The 16,538-nt window shown below is 41.3% G+C and overlaps 1 protein-coding gene across 5 annotated transcripts in view; it reads left to right on the forward strand.

The window, feature by feature from the left end:
* Positions 1–16,538, forward strand: part of RGS6 (regulator of G protein signaling 6) — a 474,528-nt gene that overhangs the window by 328,474 nt on the left and 129,516 nt on the right. The gene's annotated exons all lie outside the window — the stretch shown is intronic.

The raw sequence follows: 16,538 nt of genomic DNA on the forward strand, positions 1-16,538 counted from the left end.
ATGCGAACTAGATCATGTAGCCTCTTGGTCATTACAAGGCCCCTAGAGGACTTTGAGCTTGGATGACTTGCTCTGACTTATATTTCAATGGACTCACTCTATTATTTTTTGCATACTCTAGGGAGTTGGGAGGTTAAGCACCAGGTAGGAGGCTGTTGTAAAAGTGGTGACTCTGACTAGGCTATCAGCATTGAAGATATGTGATATGGTCAGATTCCAATTCCAGTTTAAAGGCAGAATAGTGTTTGGGGATAGATGAGATGTAGCATATGAGAGAAAGAAAGGAATTGATGATGACGCCACACTTTGGGATTTGAGTGACTAGGAGAATGGAGTTGCCGTTAAGTTCAATGAGGAATACTGTGAGTGGGGCAGGAGATTTGTTTATTGAAGTGTATGAAATCAAAACATTCCTTTTAGACGTGTTAAATTTTAGGGACCTATTAGACATTCAACTGGCGATGACAAGTAGGCACTTGGGTTTGTGGGTCTAGATTTCCAAGGGAGAGTCTGAGCTGGGACATAAGTCATCAGCATATATATGATATTTAAAGCCATGGGATTAATGAGCTTACCAAGGGAGTGAATGTAGATAGAAAACAAAGTGCAAGTCCTAAAACTTGGGATACCCTAATATACAGAAATCATGGAGGAAAGAAGAAATCAACAAAAGAAATTGCAAAGGAGTAGCTGGAGATGAGGAGGAAAATCAGGGGGATATGGTTTCCTGGAAGCCAAATTTTCTAGAAAGTGTTTCAAGAAAGAGTAGAGTTGATCTACTGTATCAAAGATGGCTGACAGTCAAGTAAGGTAAGGACTGAGAATCAACCATTGAAGTTAGCAACACTGACCTCATTGCTGACCTTGATAAGTGCATGTTCCATGAAACATTGAGAGCAAAAAGCCTTATTGGAGTGGGTTCAAGTCAGAATGGGAGGAGAGTGAGTTGAGGTAGTGAGTATTATTAACCTTTGTAGGAGCTTTCCTTAAAAGGAAAAAACGCAGTAGTGTCTAGATGGGTAACTGAGATTAGGATACATAGGTTTTAAAGCAATATAAAAGTGACAGTATGTTTGCATGATGATGGGAATGATTCAGTAAAAAGGAAAAATGGTGCAGGAGAAAGAGGGAAAATTCAAGGAGTGATATCAACAAGGAGGTAAGAGACTGAATCTGATGCACAGATATGTGGGTAGATTTAGCCAGAAAAACATACAGGTATTCACAGAGGGAGGAGGGGAGGCATAGTAAATGCACAGAGGTACAAATATGCATGAAGATGTGTTGGGAGCTTATAGACATTTTCTTCTAATTGTTTAAATTTTCTTAGTAATATGGGAAGCAAAGAAGTTAGAGATGTTGAAGGACTGGGGAGAGATTAGAAGCTATGGAATAGCCAATTAGGAAAATAAAGCAATTGGACTAGGGAAACAGAGTTTTGACTGCTAAGTAGCATTAAGGACTCTCTTGATTATTATTAACATTTATGAATTTAAAGAGAGGCAAGTCTTTCTCCAGCCACATTTATCTTTCTTGATTTGGGTATGTGTCAGGTAGAAAGTTAGACTTATTTGCAAGTCCTTAAAAGGCTAGCTCAAGTACAAGAGTGTGATCAATCAAGAGACAAGAGAACAACTAAAATGATTCACCATTAAATTTTAACTGGGTAAGGAGGGAAGTGAGAACCTGAGATGATGGAGAACAGTGGAGAGTAAAGATTACAATAAACTTGTAGGTTCCAGTGGCAAAGGAGTTTTGAGTTGGAGGTGAGAGTAAAAGAGCTGGAAATATAGGAGGTGGTGATTGGTTAGTGGAGTGTTTGAAATTGAGATTGTAGAGGGGTTCCAGTATATTGGTGATGATAAGATGTACAATATGGCCATAGGAATAAGTGGCTGAGATAGGATGAAGATCAAGGAACTAATGGGTCATGATTTTGAAAGACTGAGCCCTCTGGATGTTGAAATCACCACTGGGAGCACATTACAGAGGGTCGTTGTGAATCTTTATGGAATGGGAGGAAGAGACTCAGGGATCAGTATGTGACTTTCACAGCAAAGGGTACAGGTGGTTTAATCTGATGTCATGGGAGTCAAAGCTGAGTGTTCTTTAGGGAAGAGGGAGGGACTGAGGATGGTCTGAATAAAGCCATGAGAAACAAAGAAGTCACTTACCTGCTGTCCTACCTGGAGGTGTTTAAGGCGTAGGGTGGGGTGGGATAGGCACCACCTAGGACAGTAAATCACATCTGTGTGTTAGAAGTGGATGAAATATGGAGCAGAAAGGGTTGGGGACTAGGAGACCACTTAGGGGATCTCTAGACAAGGGATGCCAAGTAGAAAATAAGGAAGACCGTGTTAACAACCACCATAGCATCAGCTGAAACCACGGCTTTAGAGCTACACCTAATTTAATCTTCACAGAAATCCTGTAAGATAGGAACTGATACTATCTTCACTTTACAATTGAGGAAACTGCAAATTCAAGAGCGGACATTACTTTTCCAAGGTCAGAAGGCTAGTCAATGGCAGGACCTCTGCCTCCAGGGCCCACTGTGAAAGAACAGTAAGATTCCAGACATCTAAGGAAAAGGTAGACTATAGGATTGACAGGACTTGGTGACTAGAAGTGGGGCATAAGGCAACTCATTCAAATATGGATCCAGGTTAACTTGATGGATTGAATACACTTATCCCTTCTCTTCTGAAATGCCACAAAAATCATAATAAAGGATTTTTTAAAAGGATGTAATCCTAAAGTTGAAGGCCATTATCAGAATGATCTAACATGGAAAGAAAACATCACCCTTGGATTAAATATCCTTGAAAAGATAGTCGAAAGGCAACCAGTGCCTCACGCTCAAGACATATAGCTATGTGAGAGATCCATGGAGAATTTTTTCCAAACACAGATGGAGAAATGGAGAGAGAATAAAGAAGTAGGGAGGAAAGGAGAACTCAACATTAGATCAAAAGCTAAGTATCATTGGCTTTTGGGAGGGGAGGCTCATTCATAAGAAATGAAATTGCCAACCCAGCTCACCTTCCAAAAGCTTGATATTTCTTGGCAAGACGCCCTAGAAAGGGCACTTACCACTGCTTTTTCAGGACAGCGGATCGGCCTCCTTGGGCCCTCCTTTTTGAACTGTAAGTAAGTAACAAAGATGGCTCTTGGTTGGAGCCAAGATGGGGAAGTTTCTGAGTTTCCAACTTCCAGCCTGCCAACCCTCTCCACTCCCCACCTGCCCTGCATGTGATAGACATATCCTGGGCCAAGTACCTACCAACTCCAGGAAACCAGCCAGTTTGCACGGCCTTGCCCAGCTGTCTTAGTCATTCCAGGATAATTCTCCAGCATCTGAATGTCATGGGGAATTTTCCAGGGACTCTGAAGATCAGTTTCTTCCAGGCCACTCTTAGAAACACAAATTCCTACCATGTAAGAGCCATAAGATACACCTAGTCCCACTTATTTTTGCAGACAGGAAAATTGAGTCCAAGAGACATGATGTCATGTGCTCAAAAATCACACAGCTTGTTAGGGACAAAACCAAGACAGAATCTGAATTCATTGCTCCCATTACAGTGCTCTTTCCATTATCTCATGAAGAAAATTACAGACTCCTGAATTAGAACAGCTACTTACAGGTGTCTGATGCATTCCCACCCCACCCCTCTCTGGAACACAAGAATCACTGGGGTATCTTATTAAGAATACAGATCCCAGGACATCCCTATGTGCCTGGGCTCAGGAACCTCTACTTTCAGCATCTTCCCCGATGACAGAATACAGCCTGTTTGAATCTGGGAATCAGTAAAGCTGCCACATTCCTGCCAAGCGCTCTCCAGCCTCAGCTTTAATAACCTCCAGTGATGAATGTCATCGTCTCTCATTCCAGCTTTGGACAACTTTGACCTTTAGAAATGTCTTCCTTATAGTGACTTGAAACTTACCCACCTCTTCAACCCATTAGTCCCAATTCTGTCTCTCTCACAATCAAGGAACAGAGGAAAGAATTCAATTAAAAGCATACCCATAGAGCTCTCCATATGAATTTTTATGATACAAATAATTTTCAGATCATCATGCTAAGTATATACATGCATTTTTAGTCTGTTCATCACAACACAGTTTTTCATGTGTACACTTCTATCTCTTCATAGTCCACAAATTTCTTCTTAATGGCTTTATGCTAACATAAAAATTTAAAAGGTATTTTCCTTATGGCTTCTTGGCAATACAGTTTGGCTGAAAGGGTCTAGGGCTATAAACTGCTTGTGCGACCACTGATTTTGTCACCAGTCTCTTGCGGCCTCAGTTTCCTTATCTGTTACGAATATGTTTAGATTAAGCAATATCTGTGGTTCATCTGGCTCTGACCTTCTGTGATTCATCAGAGGATGTGTATAAAGGGCTGTCTGAAGTTGGTCCTTTCCACTCAGTCCTCCAGATGCTTTAATTGAATCTATCCCCAGTTTAATCCAGGCCATCAGTTTTCTCTTAAATTGTGATTCTCTCAGATCATAAAACAAAAGGACTGGCTTAGGAAACCCAAAATTGGTCAACATACATGTCCTTTGTGATTCTCATTCTCCTTCAGTGTCATTGAAAGGAAATGGAACAAAAAGAAAAAGACTCAAAGTAAATATAATTTGTTGGGTACCTGTAGGAGACTGAATAGTGGCCCCAAAGATATCAGGCCCCCATTCTCAAAAACCGATAAACATTCCTTACCAATAAAGGGTCTTTTCAAGTGCGATTAAGTTAAGGATCTTGAGAGGGGGAGATTACCCTGGATTATGCAGGTGGGCCCTAAATGCAGTCACATGTGTCCTTATAAAAGAGAGTCAGAGAAAGATACGATACAGACAGAAGAGGGAAAGAGGAGGAGGGATAAATTAGGAATTTGGGATTAACATATACACAGTACTGTATATAAAACATAACCAGCAAGGGCTTACTGTATAGCATGGAGGACTATATTCAATATCTTGTAATAATAACCTATAATGGAAAAGAACCTGAAAAAGAATAAGTTTATATATGTATGTTCTATATTATATATAGAATATATGTACATTGAGCAAAAGAAGGCAGATGCAGAAGGATGTATACTGTATGATTCCATTTATATAACGTTCAAAAAACAACCAATGGAATGATAGCATTGAGGAGTATATAGCAGTTGATAAAAGTGGCAGGAAAGGGACGGCAGTGACTACTGTTTACCTAAGGGGCGGGTATTGTGATGGGGACAATATACGTCAGAAGTGGAGGATAACACTGGGGTGCTGGCGAAGTTTCTTTAACCTCTGCTATGGTAACATGGATGTTTTCTTTAAAGAATTTGAATGGTATATATTGTGTACCGTTCATGATATTTCATGATTTTAAAAAATAGTTTTCTTTTGCTCTTTTTATTAAAAAGTAATTTGCAATCAGTTTGGTGAATAAGGTCTGGACAAGGCCAATTGCCAGTGCAAAGTGCCAATATTGGTTTGAATTTGGTGTAACTGAATGAATGAAGCTGGTTTTCTTGTTGTCCTTAGAAACTGGTTCATAAATTTATTTCCAAGGGGATTTCCAAAAATCCGTCTAGTAACCAATACTGGTTGTATTGTATCGGAGGGGCCAGCTTTGAAAAAGACAATGCTTAATTAAATATTGACTATGCTGTGTTTGCCTTAACAAATAAAACTCTGCTATAACACCTTTTCCATAAATGTATGCATTTTCACTTTCTTCTGGTGAAGTTCACTTCAGCAAAGTCTTGAAATCCTGTCAGGTTATAACTGTGAAAGCGAAAGGCATAGCTCTGATATTCTTGGCCTTTGTGCCATTAAAATCTTACTCTAAATGTCACATTAATTCATCTTTTTCACATTTTTCCATTTGATTTTTTCCCCTTTGAGAAGAAATGGTAAGTGGGATGAAAAAGGAAAAGACAGCTCATTTATTAGAAGTGAAAATGCACCACACAATGCCTTCTTAAACACTTCTATGAAAAAGTCTGTTTCAGAGTGAGATAAAATTTAAGAAGAGAATGAAGTCCAAAGTTATCGTAACTGACACAGGGTCACTGAGTTTTTTTAAAAGAAAGAATCAGAAACGATTACAGGCACCGTGCCTGTCATAAGGGGTGGTTGGTCAGCAATGATGACTATTGATTTCAGTGGATCAACTTTGTAGCACCTAATTCTATACTTTTTAGATATATGTGTGTATCTACACACACACACAGCTGGACGGCCGAAGTGTTGCTGGTAGGAAGACTCTAGCTAAATCTTACTGCTGGTAGGAAATTTGTGCAAAGGCCGTGAACGTGTAGACCATTCACTTTCAGATTAGCTCCTTGTGCGATTGACTTTGCCATTCTGTTCTCCTGAGGACAAGGGTACGAGATAAAGCTTTAATTTATGGAAACACAAAACATTTTTACTGGCATATTAACATAATTGTGGCATCTATTATATATTAAAAATGTTTAAACCTGATTTAGAAGTTGCTATTGTATCATCCATGAAGGCTTTTTTTTTTTCCTTAAACATATTGATATTAATAAGGCATGCTCTACACCAATGAAGTCTATTTTTACCCTCAGTTGCAGCCAGAGGAAATTTGAAGTAATTTTTATATTAAACTTGGATTGCAACACTTAACCTAGTTTTGGGTTCTAAGACATCATTTTCTGGGTCCAAGAACCATATCATTGCCTCAGGATCGTCTACAGAGTTCCACCCTATATATTCTTCAGAGAATGTGCCCCAGCATATAATTTTCCTGAGAATTAATGATGACAGCAATATTTGTTGAACTCATCGTAGCTAACACTTGTGGACTACCATTGTTGTCTGAAACACTCCCACCTTTATCCATATATATATTCATAAGCACACTGCTAGGGTGGAGAGTGGGTTGGCGAGTCCAAAAGGGCACTCTTCAGAGTCACTGCTGTGGGTTTTCTAAACTGCACTTCCCAAATCCAAGTATTTCCTCCCTCTAAACCAAGTGAGGAGGGCACCAAGAAAATCACTGGTGATGACTAGGGGTGCCACAGGAAGGGGCACATGGGCTCGTCTCCCTAACTACACTCTTACTGAGCTCTTGAACCCAGCGCTCTTTCTTGCTTCTGAAGAAAAATGTGGGAAAATTCATGGGAAGCTTGGCAGGTATCTCTTTGAGTCTGTGGTTGTATGTGAACAATAAGAGCTAAATTGGGATTTAAATCTTAAATGGAAGTCATTGCAAGTAACCAGAAAACTTAAAGGGTCTACCAAAGATGTCATTAAACCAGGGCAAAGGAGATTTGACTTTTCATGTTCGAGGGCAGTGATGAGGGGAAAGTAAAAATACTTCATGTTTGTACTTCATCGAGTTCAGGTTATTCAATCAACTGGTTATGATACTTAGTGACAAAAAAAAATCAGGGACTTCTATTTCTGGTCACACAGTCAACTAGACGGCAGAAGAACACCCTTTGGTACAGAACACTGAACTGATAAGAAAGCAAGGGCAACCTTTAGGGACCATAAGCTGGAAAGTGAGAATCCAGAAGAGTCAACTAGCATTGGATTAGTGTTTTCTCAGAGGAAACACTGTCAATTCTAGGTAGTCCAGAGTCTGGATTTTAAGAGCCTATGCATGTGGGTGTCAAGAAACAAAACTGAGTAGGGAGACAGTCACTTCAGAGACCCCTGGGGGGCAGTGCCATTATTGGGTGAGCTGGGGTAAAGAGCCTCTGAAAGGAGAATATAGGAATAATCAGGTTAGCTTTGCTTATCACTCGAGTGAGAGAAGGGAGAAAAAATATCTCACTAGATAATTCCTAATTCCAAATCCTAAATCTCCTCTTTCTGGTGTGTCTCACCAAACTCCATGTGGCCCAAAAAAGCCAACAACAACAAAAAATTAATAAAAATAATAATAATAGCAACATTTCTCCATTTCAGTACTGCCCCAGGTACCTGGCATAAGCAAACACATCTCCTCTCTCTGGAGGAACACACTTTACATATGGACCTCAGAAATTCCCAGAAAAAAAGAAAATCCCTAGGAATGTAGGAACACAAACCAGCATGAGTGAAAGTCAGCAGAAAGCACAAATGCAAGACTCCAGCAAATAAAGACTGCAGCTGATAGAATTACCACATGCAGATGTAGACTAATTGTTAGGTCAGAGCATATGAAACTGTCATCTTTGCAAGTGAAAACTGGACAATATCTGCAATTTCATATATTTTACCTAACATTTTTAAAGAAATGAGAGGGTATTGGAAGTGACAGGGTATCTTAAAGGTATAAGCACTAGGTACTCTCAAAAAGGACTCTAAGCTTTGATAAGGAGCCACACAAACATTCTTGAAATGAAAAATATAATAATTGAAATTAGAAACTTAATAGAAATGTTCAACAGCAGTTTTGACTTAGCTAGAGAAATAATAAACTAGAAGATGGAGCAGATTAAAGTTCACAGAATGTAGTATGTATGGAAAGGCAAAAATAGTAATATGAAAGAAAGGTTGTGGGCAAAAGTGAGAAATTCTAACACCTAATCAAATTTTGAGAAAGAAATAATAATAATAGAAAAATGGGAAGGGTAGTCATCCCCATTTTCTCTTCACTTCCTTCTTGATTTAAAGATATAATAGTTGAGAATTTTCCAGAGTTGATTAAAAACTCTAGTCCTCAGATTCCAAAAGTCAAACACATTCCAAGCAGGATAAATGAAAACAAATCTATATCTAGCTACACTGACATTAAATTGGAGAAACACAAAAAGAAAATCTTCAAAACAACTAGAGAGAAAAGACAGATTGCTTATCAAAAAATAATAATAATAAAACTGGCAGGTGACCTCTTATATGTAAAAATGGAAGCTACAGAGCAATGGAAGAAAATCTGCCAACTGTTTACAGAAAATAACAATCACTTAAAGTTCTACATATAATGAAACTATCTTTTAATAAGAGCAAAATGATTGTATAAAAATACAAGGAATGTATCATTAACATATATTTACCAAAGGAATTTCTACAAAATACATTTCAGGAAGAAGTAAAATTATCTCACAATCCTCTCCCAGGGAGGTGGTGGCAGCAGCATTTTACAGATGAGGGGTCTGTGCCCAGCAGGACACGAGGGCAGCCCCGGGATTCCAGCACAGGTCTGTGGGACCCATAGCCTGCGCTTTCTTCACCACACCATCCTATTTCACATTTTATATTTACCTCCCTACAAATAGAAAATATAATTGAATCATTTAAAGGAAGTGTGGTGTTGCCTTTTTACTTAAGAATAATCTCAAAGATACAGCAAACCATTTATCTGAAATTCTAAAAAAGGCAAAATGATTGTGGATCAAATGATTGTGGATCAAAGAAAGCGGATCAAAGGTTGCCTGGAGCTGTGGGTGGGGTCAGGAAGAGAGTCCACTATGAAAGGATACCAGGGAACTTTTTAAGTTTTGAGAACTGTTTTATCTTGATTGTGATGGTGATTATACAGTTGTCTACAGTTACCAACATTTATCACATTGTACACTTAAAAATAGTGAATTTCCAATACCATTATGTATGTAATTTTTATGCATAATGCATAAAAATTTTATTAAATTTTTGATAATCTTTAAATAGAAAAAAATATATATATATACACCACATCTCTTTCTACCCTCTCTCCCCCAAAGATGGGAATGAAGAATGAAGACTGGTCCATGGCAACCTGCGGGGCGTAGGAGCAGTTAGAGATAGGGTCCTAGTTTGCTCGGGCTTCCATAGACAAGTACCACACTCTGGGGGCTTCACCAACAGAAATCTATTTTCTCACCGTTCTGGAGGCTGGATGACCGAACTCAGGAGGCCTCTCTCTTTGTCCTGTGGATGGTCGTCTTCTCCCTGTGTCCTCAAATTGTCTCCTTCTGTGTGTGTCTGTGTCGAAACCTCTTCGTATGGTTCACCAGGCTTATTGGATTACAGCTGGCCCTAACACCTCACTTTAACTTAGTTACCTTTTTAAAGATCCTGCCTCCAAATACAGTCACATTCTGCGGTCCTAGGGGTAGGACTTCAACATATGAATGTGGAAGGAAGAGGACACAGTGCAGCCCACAATAGGTGGGGAATGGTGTCTGCGGTCTTTTATGTACTATTTTACTCACCTTGGTGATATTTGAATTTCCTTTACCAGGAACATGTATTTAAAAGTTAGAGAATATATGTGGGAGAAAGATACATATGTATATTTTTCAAACAAAGCAGAGATAATCTGTAGACCCAAATGTGTGCTGATGCGATCAGTAGACTGTGCTCCTAATCGGTCTCTGTGGTTTATAACTTGTAAACAGTATCTGTTATCCTGCACATTGATGTCATAACTCATATAGTCCTTACACACAGCTGTGCAAGAACTATCACTTTATTCTTCTGTAACTGAACTTTATTTCTGCCTGAGACTCCTTTTCTCAGGTTGCATCTAAGTTTGTGGGGATAAGGAGTAGGGGGCAGTCTCCGGCAGGGAAGGTGAGCAGTTCTTCCAGACCTTGACGGGAGTATATGGTCATTTCTGCAGGACCGCATCCCTTACATAGCCTCCTTCCTACCTGTCCTCCAGGCCACTCGTGTCACTGCTGCATCCTCTTTGCCCCAACTCTAAGGCCTCTTTAATTTTGACTCTGGAGCCATTCTCCCGGGATTTGAATCTCAGCTCTACTTCTTACTGGCTATGTGCCCTGGCCACTTTACTTCACCTCTCTGTGTCTCCGTTTCTCATTTATAAATTAGAGCTATTTATAATAAAAGTACCTACTTCATAGGATTGTGGGGAGGATTAAATGAGTTAGTATGTTAAAATATTTAAAACAGTGCCTGCCCTGGAGTAAGAGCTACATTCTGTGAAATGTTTCCTGTTATTAGTACCAGCAGTAGTATTACAGTTCTTGTTATTCCATGTGCTTCGTTGGTCCATTATTTGGAAGCCCGTAAAATCCTGGATTTACCTCTGTTAGCGGTGAAAATTCTACTGGGAGTCTCGGTCCCATCTGCCGGACACATTATTTCTGCTCCTACACCATGCTGGGAATACAGACTGTGGGGCTGGGGTGCAGATACGTGTGGGGCCTTACAGACTCTCTGTATTTCCCTTGGGAGGTGGAGGGGATGCAAATTATTTACGTCCCAGATGCCCAAACCTTTGTTCTATCACCTGTGCGGCTGGCACCCCAGTCCCTCGGGAGACCCAGCCCCCGCCCCTGCTTCCTTCCCTTCTCTCCTTTGCCCCCAGCCTGCGCGTGGACTGCTTCACCTGGGAGGCCCTCAGAGAGCGAATGGGCTGTTGAGACTCAGACTGGGAGCTGGGACTCTTGGTGCTGGTTCTGCCGAGTCACTCCTTCCCGAGGCAACAAGTGAGGCTTTCTGGCTGCTCCCTGGGGCAAAGGGCAGGACACGTGCTGGGCGAGGGAAGCGTGGTGGAGGAAAATCACTTGAATTCATGTACATAAATATTCCCAGACAACTCCAGGGCAACTTTATAGAAGTCCCTCCAACACCTGAGAGCGGGACTGTATCAGCCATACCCCATCAGCACATCCCCAGAGCCTGGCGCAAGGTCCAGGAAATATTTGGAAATTAATTGGCATTAATCTGTAACCTCCTCAGTGTTATAACTGCTTGCATCCCAATATCCACCACTAATTATGGCTGGCTAGTTTGTTTTTTCAGTCGTTTACGTACAAACTGTATTTTGAGACTCAGGGGAGATAAATGTCATGACAAAACAGTTTGGACAGCTTATGTTCAAGTTTGAATGCTCCGTGTAAACTAATGAAGTTGAAGCCGGTCCTATGTGAGTAAAAATCTTGCAGTCACATTAATTAAATGAATCTGTTGAATTCATTTTCATAAATTCTTCTGAGTTTCAATTGTACATCCTCCAATTAACAACAAAAGTCAAACTAGAATTTAAAGTGTGGGTCCAAGGAGAGCACACGCTGAATAAACACACTTGTATGGTTAAAGACTCAACAACAGATGGTAGGAACAGCAAAGTGCAGGAAAACTGCAATAGGTTTTTTTTTTAATATATGGGTCCTCAAAATAGATGAATGTCAAACATCTATTGCAGAATAAAACAGAAGATTTTAAAGAGCCATGGTTCTTAGTGGAAAGTGAAGCCTTTCACATCAGCTATAGCAGTGCCCAGAAAAGTCCCAAGTATGGACATGATGGAAAGGTTTAATGGGGAGAAGAAAGAGAACATTGGGACAGTTATGAAAAGCTTTAATTGTAAGTCCCATTGTCATGGGAAGGGTAGAGATAAGTACTAATTTAATAAATTTAGCTATTACCCCAGTCTTCCCAAAAGTCATTGTATTTGTCTGATAAAAGCCACTTACCATGATAGCCGCCAGGAAGGGTAAACCTAGAATCATAATATACCACAGTTTAAAGGTCCTTTGTGATCCTCTGGTCCAACCGACTCGTTTTACAGGCAAAGAAATGGAGACTCAGAGGTTGGCTAACTCTCCAAGGCTTCGTGACTAGTTAGTGGTGGAATCAAGGACTGAAATCAGGGCTGAGGTGTAGAACTGACCCTCACAGATTGCTGGCTACTTCCTTTTGGGGCCACAGATAAGCACTGATCTTCTGGAACCTTCCAACCAGACTTCATGCGCCAGAGGTGTGTCCGGAGTTTAGAAGGGTGCTGTCCTGGTTGGAAGCAGAAACTGTGAAATTCAGACATGCTTTGGCAGATGCAAGGACAAGGTTAAATCAACTGAAATCAGGGCAGAAAGCTTTTCTTATTTAAATTGCCGTTGGAAAGAAAGGTGAACACTTAACCATAATTCATGAATATGTTCATTGTTTTTTTTTTCTCCCACAGACGCTCACTAATTTATTCTGAGGGGAATGATACATTTCATTTCCAAATTCTACTTTTACTTTAAAGAAATTGAGACTTCTTTAAGAAAAAAATAGTTCAACTCTGTACTGTGATTGCTTCACTAGTTAAGGATATCAGCTGTCATGACTTTGAAAAATCATTAGCAAAAATTGGCCACGGAAAAGGGAACTGTCTAGTTCACAACAAGCATCCATCTTACATGGGTTAATTCCTTATCTCTCATTGGGGAAAAACACAGCCCCTCGCTGTGTGCCGTCAGGATTGGCTTCCCCAAAATCGCTAACCCTGAAAGGGCCTCAAGTCTCGACTTTACACCTTGTCCCTCAGTTGTCACCTGTGGCTCCTCCACCATCTTCTTCATCTGTCGAGCATCTATTATTTATTCATTTATTCCACTGATATTTCTGGTGCTGAGAAGAAAAGTTAAATTGCATGCCAAACAAGCTACTAGGTGTGAGGAATGCACCTTGGAAAGCCAAATAGCCCAACTTGCCCTGTCGGAGCTTAGGATCCAAAGGAGGGAACGTTTGACTGAAAACCCTACAGACAAGGGAACGCTCATGCGTGTGGTGATGCTCGGAGGAGAGGGACACCGTAAGATGAGAGATCAGCACGGGAGAATTTCACTAGGCTGACGTTCTAGCTGAGATATGAAAGATAAGTTGGTGTTGGCCAGGTCATGATGGCTCGAAAGAGACAGCCAGGCAGAGGGGACAGCATGTGTAAAATGCCTGTTGTGGGTGAGGGCACAGCAGTACATGGGACTAAAAGATGATCACGGTGGTGGGAGCAGAAGAAGGTAGAGGAGTATGGTCTGGTGGGAGGTGGAGGGGCGGGTGGGGAACTTGGTCTTGAGAGCAGTGGGAAACCACTGGAGGTTTTAAGCAGGGATGACATGATCGGATAGGAATTTTGAGAAGATCACTCAGGGACCAGTCAGAGAAGCAGAACCACTGGGCTGTAGCATCGTACGTGTCTGGGTGTCATTCTAAGTACACATATGAATATGTGTGTTGGTTACAGGGATTTGACATTATGCCATTGTGGCTGATAGTTAGGCAATCTCTGTAAGGCTGTTGCCTTCGTGTCTGGTGTCTGTTGGAGCTTGGAGTCCACAGGACAGGCAGTGAGCACGGGCAGAGGTGTGTAAATCAGGGAGAGGGAGGACTAGCCAGGACCCACGTGCACACATGGGAACCCGTAAGACTGACCGAACCCTGCGTCAGATCTACTGACTCCCTTGATGATACAGCTGCCCCGCTGGATGATGCTCTGGTCATCACAGAGATAAACACACAGCGGCCCAGGGGTCAGGAGCAGAGGGAGACCCAGGGAAGGCGGAGCAGTGTCAGGCCTGGCGGCTGCCCGCTCCCAACAAGGTGAGCCCGCAGATAAGGGACCGCGTGTGTGAGTTAGGCCGCTGCTTCACTTCTGCTCTCCATCCCACTCAGGAATGCCCCCTGGGGCCCCACCCTAACTGCAAACACGGGGGGAAAGGGAGCCTGGGGAAGGTGGGTCAGCCTCACCAAGATGACAAGGCTTTACGGAGCTACCCAGACAGCTGGGCTGCAGTGTGGAGTGTGTGCAAAGCCTTCCACATTCCCCTCTGGCAGCTCCTGCCCTAGTCTCCTCGGTCAAGTGTGCACTTTCACGGGACGGAGACTCTCTGCTCTGCATGCCCGCCATATGGGGGAAATTTGGAGTTCCCAGGTGAGCTGCCAACAAGCAGAAACTGGGAAGCAGCAGCTAACAACATTGTTAGTCCATTTGGCAAACATCCACCATCATAGAGCAAGTGGAGGGAAAAGAGACTCTCTTAATGGCGAATCAAATAAAGAGTGGGCGGCGTCTGAAGACAATACCAAACCCCCCATGACATGTCTGTGGAACAGAGTCTGATGTCATTTCAGCTTTGGTTTGTCTGCTCAGATAGACAGGGTGTTTTTGTACCTTCTCCTGCCTGAGGATCATCCAGCCACACACCACGAGAGGATGTGACCAGTGTGGCCACCTCTTTTCTCGGAGTGTTGGGGAACCAGGATGGAGCCGACAGCAGGGGATTCTGTGATGTAAGACAGGTATTTGGGGTGATCAAGGAGCCCAGTGGTCTTTAATTCTGACTGTATTTTAGAATCACCTGTATAGCTTTACAGCCTTTCCAATGTCCAAGCTCCTCAGAGCCTGGGGTGAGTGCGGGCAGGGCATCACTGGTTGATAAATCTCCCCAGGTGATTCTAACGTGCAGCCAGCGTTGAGGACCAGAGATCCAGTCTAGTCCTCTTGTTTCTAGGTAACGAAGCTGAGTGGTAGAGAAGTTAGGCCTGTTGACCAGCAGGTCTACAAGTAATAGAACCCAAGTCTCCTAACTCCAAAACTCATCACTTTTCACTGGATATCCTTCCACATCCCCTGTCAAAAATAACAAGAAACATAAATTAAAACTGTGTTCTCTACTGTGACCTAACAATGTGATGGTTTTGAAGATGTAGGTTATTGATAAAGACAGGTGATGAGACTGGTGCTCAGTCATTCATTTAAACTCCTAAAGCACAGAGACAAACACACGTGACCTGTGGTCTTCACGTTTCCTGGCAGACTCGGGACGTTAGTTTACCTGGCCCATCGCATGAGAAAGAGAAAAGAAAACAGACGAGTCTAGGAGTACATTGTTCAGTGGAATGCATTCTGCAATGATTCTGTAAATTACAGGAAAGCCTTAATAGCCAACAATCAGGTCTCCTCAAAACGGAGCCATCTGACTAGCTTACGGCCACGTGCTCAGTCTAAATTAGATCCAGGAGCCTCTGTGACAGTCCAATTCAAAAAGAAGGACGGTAGAAATGGTGAATCAGATTAAGAAAACGTTTGTAAATTAGCAAAGCAACATTCAGCCTACACTCTGTCCTCATAATTATCATTCATTATTTCTTTTAAAAGAAATAAAATCAAATTATTGGACATTTTCAATCTGTGGCACTCACACAATATGCCAGTATCTATTTTTATGATCTCCTTACTTTATTTTTTTTAATTTGAAGAAACATTAAAGTATTGTATCTATAAAAGCCATGCATGCCTCATTGTAAAGGATTCAACAGTTACAGAAAAAGTACAAAAGAAGAAAGTAATCTTCCAAATCTCACCATCCAAAAATAGCAATATTGAGCATCAGGTAGACATCAATTGAGACTCTGTCGAACAATGTGTGTATGTGTAATAAATTACAATTTTGATATGGAGCTGATTCTGTTCGCTAGCCATCAGTCTCCTAATTGCTCAGTATCATTTCCATGTTCAAGTTCAATCAATGTGTATAAATATGTACACATACATATACACGAGGGAGAGAGGGAAGGAGAGGTTGGCTGGCTAGGTAAGCAAATATAAAACTGGGATCACACTCTTAGCCCTTTTTAAAATTTATATATGTATCTCCAATTTTACTTATGTACAGAAGCAAAGGAAACTGAAGTAACACTGGAAGAATTCTGAGCCTCATATAAGTGTTTCTTTACTATCCAACATATTATTTCCCTAAAGGTGCTTAACAAAAATTATTATAAAAGACATTGTAGTGGTAAAATTTTTATTAACTACATGGTTCAGCTTTATATAGTATCACTTGACTCCCTGCTATGAAA

Source organism: Camelus ferus, chromosome 6, assembly GCF_009834535.1.
Source record: "Camelus ferus isolate YT-003-E chromosome 6, BCGSAC_Cfer_1.0, whole genome shotgun sequence".
NCBI lineage: Eukaryota > Metazoa > Chordata > Mammalia > Artiodactyla > Camelidae > Camelus > Camelus ferus.